General features: G+C 43.0%; 1 long non-coding RNA gene across 1 annotated transcript; it reads right to left on the bottom strand.

Moving 5' to 3' along the window:
- Positions 1-379: 379 nt before the first annotated feature.
- LOC113408873 lies at positions 380-3,319 on the bottom strand. Its single transcript, XR_003370386.2, has 3 exons — positions 3,267-3,319; positions 1,555-1,649; positions 380-531 (listed from the first exon to the last, which is right to left on the bottom strand). It is a non-coding gene; the product is annotated as an uncharacterized LOC113408873 (long non-coding RNA).
- Between the last annotated feature and the right edge of the window lie 2,362 nt (positions 3,320-5,681).

Below are 5,681 nucleotides of genomic sequence, written 5' to 3'. Positions count from 1 at the left end.
TCCTAATAAGGGATTCAAAAGATTCTTAATAGTGTTTGCCATGGTACTAAGCAGGCCGGGGTCTCTGTATCCCAAACCCCAAACCTTTTTTAACACTGGTTAATGCTGGACAGCAATAGCACCATGTTAATGACTTTGACTCTTTGGGCCCATATATTCCATCTAACTGAATACAACAGAGCCCTTACTTGGAATGACACCCCTGGTCATGGAGTGCAGGTCCCATGGGGCCTCATTACACTGAAGGGTGCCAAGGGGAGGTCATCCTGGCCCACAAAGCCATGGTTTCCCCATTATTAGCCTTGAGGCTGTGGCTGTTGATCCTGAGGGAGAATGCAGAGCTCTCTCATAGAATCAAGACGCACCTTAAGAGCAGCCAGCAAGAAACTGTAAGCTGCAATCCAAGGAAAAGTCTCTGCTCAGGTGTGTGTTTGGAGAAGTTCCTGTACTCAGCTGGATTGAGCAGACAGAGGATAGTACTGCTTTGACTTATCCCATCCACAACATCTTTTGGTAGGAATTATGTGAGCACTGAAAAAAATGGGAAGTGATTTTGTGTGCGTCATTCACTGCATCAATGAGCCTCCTGTTCGTACTGCAATAGCACCACAGACCACAAAGATGGACCAAGGCCCCGTTGTATTAGACAATTTACAACCAGTTCAGTGCTGGTGGCCTCTCAGCTACATTCTGATGTTCTTGGAGTCTGACTGAAGAAATGGAGAACTGCTGCTTTTTCCTGTCTCCCCACCCCTCAGTTCCAAGGATGAGCCTGACAGCATTAACTCGCTGCAGTGTTTGGACCAACAGTACTTTTTCTGCCCTCCAGGATCTGAGGCATTTGGGGATTCTGAATTCACCTGGTTATTAAACATAGAAGGAGCCCTGGGGTGTTAATTGACTAAGATTTATTCTGGCTAGCCCATGGGCTTTTTCCCTGCAGAATGACTGGAGGCTGACCTCTCTTTGAGCTCTTGAGGTGAAAGAGAAGCAAAGAGAATACCTCCCTAGCAGGTGAGCTTCACTGATGCACAGGTGTCACCATGAATGCGGAGCTGCATTTGAAGTTAGATACCTTACGTGACTGCTCCATATTTCCATTCCAAAAGGAGATGCCTTTTGCACCAGGAAGAAAAGCAAAATAAACAACAGAATGAACTGTGCCATGGCATAATTCTACACTGACTAACTATATTAGAGTAAAAGAAAGTGAAGAAAGTAGACACAATAAGATACAAGACCAACTGCAAGCAACAAGAGAAAGCTAGAGGGGTTTGACTACATATTCCAGCAGTACAAAGCAACTGAACCGCAGGTTTAGGCTGCGGTTCCTTATGCCCCATTTCGGCCACAAACATTCAGTGCTTCAAGGAAGCAAGGTGTAGCTATACAGATTGAGGACATTCTGGCTGGGACGTGAACTATGCATGTGCACCAAGACGGTAGTTCTTTTCAAAGAACTGTATGAGCCACTCTCTTCAGGGCAAGGAGAAGGCAGATGTTTGAAACAAAGTATGAAATGTGGGAGTCCAAAAGGGAAGAGATCATACTCACCTCTTCAGGTGTTGCTACAAAATTGATTGCAGTATAATAGCGATTATCCTCTTGGGAAAGGCTGAAGGTGAACTGATAGTCAATAAGAAGAGTATCTGTAAAGAATACATGCAAAAAACTGAAAAAATGTCTTGAAATAAAACAAGCTTCTGGAAAGCAAGGCAGGTAACTAATTGCTTACACTAAACTAGAAAACAGCTTACTGCAACAAGAGAGAGTTACTGCACTGTTATAATCTGCCCCCAACAGAAATTTGAGTTTGGGAGAGAATAAGGAACACTTTAGACACCTCACTATCCCGACCTTGGAGGGTATTATATCCTACTCTATTAAAGTTAACCCAACCTTTTTTGGAAGAGGAGGGGGGAAAAGGATAAAGGTTTACATTTTTCAAGCAGGACATCTGATAAAAGCCTAAATCCTAAGAGAACTTGGTAAAAGAGAAATGTGGACGACTACATAATTTAACCACATTTTATTTGGTTCTTGTAGTTTCACCAAGTCTAAAGTATCTATTAAAACTGCTTATCAACGTTATGGGAGTTTAAGGAAGACCAAACATATTCTCAGATGGCAGAATACGATGTTCCCATTGGAACAGTGTGGGGAAAAACATTCACCCATCTAGCAAAACTGGTGAACCACCATGTTTTCACTATATTTGGGAAAAATCAAAGGCCAGGCAAATACGATAAAATTGCTACTATGGCTAATAAAACAAGGCCTTTTTCAAAAAGTGGGTTGGGGCTTCATGACCCACCGATATCTTATCTTGTTCTTTTCTCTTTTCCCCTCCCATAACATGAAAGAAGCCTAATCCAGTCCACTGCAGTCTCTACTGGGCTCAAGGGAGTGTACAAAGGACCTAAATATTTAATGAAGTATGGCTATCATGACAATAGATAGCACTGACAATAACTTTTTTAAAAGATCATCATAATGTTCCCGGTCTACTGGGCTTCAAAATTACTACCAAGAAGCCTCCCCTACATTGTGCCGTTTCTCCTTTCCCGTGTGGTTGGCATAAGCAACATTGTTGTGTTTGATAACGGCACAAGATTATCTTAAAACCTATCAATGCTGCTCCTCAACTGCCCAAGCAGGATTTAGCACACTTCTAATTTCCCCACCCCCTTAGAAATCCTGTCTGAACCCTTCATTGCTATTTAATTTAAGATATTTTCCCATCTAATGTCTTTCTAAAAGTGTTGATCTCAAATATTTAAGAGTGGTAAAATAAGAGTATCCACTAGGATAATCTGAATTTTAATAGTGTAATGACAATATTTCCTAACCTAGGGGTTCTCAAACTTCATTGCATTGTGACCCCTTTCTGACAACAAGAATTATTACACAACCCTGGGGAGGGCGGGGGGTAACCAAGCCCGAGCCCACCCAAACCCCGCCACGACTGGGGTGGAGGGGTGGGGGTGAAGCCAAAACCCGAGGCTCAGGCTTCAGCCCTAGGTGGTGGGGCTCGGGCTTCAGCTTTGGCCCCAGGCCCCAGCAAGTCTAATGTTAGCCCTGGTGACCCCATTAAAACAGGGTCGCGACCCACTTTGGGTTCCCGACCCACAGTTTGAGAACCACTGTCCTAACCCACCTGCATATAAACAGATGTTGTGCTAAGTAAAATAGTTGTAACTTATTTGGTCCTATATATCAAATAAGACATTTACTATTTTCAGGCAAAGAAAAGCAGTTGTACTTACAATAACATGTTCCTTTAAGTGGATTTCCCTGGTATCGATTTTCTACGTCACACCTAAAAAGAATATTTTTTTTAAATCAATGTTGGTTTTCAGTCTTATTTTCTCTTTTTTTTTTTTTTTTGGCTTGAATCTCTACCCATTTAAAAACAATTACAGAACACAGCTTGAGCTCAGAAGATAACTGTATACAATTAAAAACAAAAAGGTGCAAGTCTGAAGCTGTAATGAGATATTGAAGAAACCATAGAAACTTGGAAGACCCAAGCAAGCAAGTAGAAAGCAATGAAACCGAAGTATGAAAATTACAGGAAGGAGAGGTTACTTACCTTGTGCAGTAATGGGAGTTCTTCAAGCTGTGTTCCCCTGCAGGTACTTCACTTTAGGTGTGCACGTGCCCCTGTGCCTCTGAACAGAGATTTTTGGTAGCAGTATCCATTCTGCCCACACATGCGCCCTGCACATCCTTGTGCCCTGTACCAAGGCTTCATATGGTGGAGCGGGCAAACCGCTCTCAGTTCTTCCTCTATCACAAAGCCTACACAGGCAACTCCTAAACAGAGGGGAAAAGGGTGGATAGTGGAGCACCCACAGGGGAATGCACCTTGAAGAATTCCAGTTACTGCACAACATGAGTAACAACTTCTTCAAATAGACTCCCTGTGGGCACTCCACTTTAGGTGACTCCCTATCAGTAACCCTTTGAGGAAGTGGAAGTTTTGGAACAGAGTCCATCACCAGAGAGAAAACGGTGTTGCCTATTGCCGCATCTGATCATGCAGCGTAAATTAGGGCACAGTGGTTAGAAACCATGTGCATCAAGGACCATGTTGCAGCCCTGCAGATTTAAGCAACGAGAACATCTCTGAGTAAAGATGCAGACAGTGATCTAGTAGAGCGTGCACCCACTCTTAGGGGAGGTGTAACCGCAGGGAAACCATAGCAGGCAATAATACATCCAGGAGATACATTTAGAAAGTTTCTGAGTAAAGATAGGTGCTCCATTACACTTATCTGCAATGGAAACAAAGTCTGGGGGGGTCTTCCTGAATGGCCTAGTCCCGTCCAAGTGAAAAGCTAATGCTCTCTTAACAGCTAATGTATGAAAAGGCGGCTCTTGTGTAAACTGATGCAACTTAGGGGAAAAAACAAAAGATGAATAGTTTGGTTGATATGAACTCCAGAGGACATCTTAGGTAAGAACTTTGGATGAGGTCGTAAATGTACCTTCTCCTTGGAGAACAAAGTAAAAGGGAGGGTCTTCAACTAGAGCCCCCCGTCTCCCCATCCCTTTGAGCAGAAATGATGGCCACCAAGAAGGCTGTCTTCATAGACAGATATAAAAGTGAGCACATAGCTGTTTCATGAGATGGTTAAGAACCAGGCTGAAAACCCAAAGCAGTGTAGGGGCTCTTATCTGTGGGAAAAGATTTATAAATCCTTTTACAAATCTCACTGTGGTTGGATGAGTGAAAAAAAACAAACTTTCTCCTGGCACGTGGAAAGCTGTTATTGCTGTTAAATTAACCTTGATGGAACTCCAAGAAAGGCCTGAATTTTTCAATTCCAACAGGTAGTCCAAGATTGAGGAAAGATGACTGGACAGAAAACAGATGGCATTGGTTACACCAAAGGCTATAACGTCTCCGTTTCTGAAGGTAAGTATGTCTATTAGATTTCTTTCTGCTATTCAACAGTATCTTTGACCTTCTGATGAGCATAAGGTCTCTTGTCCTGAGAACCACTGAGGAACTAAGATTGGGGTGAAAGGTCTGACTCACATCCTGAGACAATATTGGAGGTTTTATCTGTAGCCTTCACAAAGGGCGAGAGGTGAGTCTGAGGAGGTTCGGAAACCAAACTTATATTGGCCAAGTATGGTGCAATCAAAATGACTTTGGCTTCGTCCTCTCTGTTCTTGATAAGGACCTTTAGGAGCAATGGAGTTGGAGGATCTGCACAGAGAAGACCCTTTGTCCATGTAATGAGGAAAGCATCTCCTAGAGACTGCTGATCGAGACCCCCCCTGGAACAGAATTTCCTTTCATTTTGTGTTGACTGCAGTGGCAAAAAAATTCATCTCTGGAAATCCCTAAGTCAGGAGTATTTTATTGAGCACTCAAAGAGTCCAACTCCTATTTGTCATTTAAGGACAAATGTCTGCTCAGATCATCGGCCACGGTGTTTTGTATATCTGGAGGTAAGAAGCCCAGATGACTATCTGGCTATGAAACAGTTCCAAAGTTTTACCACTTAGAGGCAGAGTGAGAGGAACACACTCTGCCCTGACGATTGATTTAATACATGCATGCTATGTTGTCTGTCATGATCTTGGTGGACTTGTTTTTGAGTAGGGGAAGAAAGCGGAGGAAAGCATTTCTGACCACCCTTAATTCCAACAGATTGATGTGCAAGCAG

The sequence above is a fragment of the Terrapene carolina genome, unplaced genomic scaffold (assembly GCF_002925995.2).
Source record: "Terrapene carolina triunguis isolate 2854851 unplaced genomic scaffold, T_m_triunguis-2.0 Scaffold25881, whole genome shotgun sequence".
Taxonomy (NCBI): Eukaryota; Metazoa; Chordata; order Testudines; family Emydidae; genus Terrapene; species Terrapene triunguis.
Note: the sequence above shows the minus strand (reverse complement) of the source record. Positions and strands in the feature narration are given on the sequence as shown.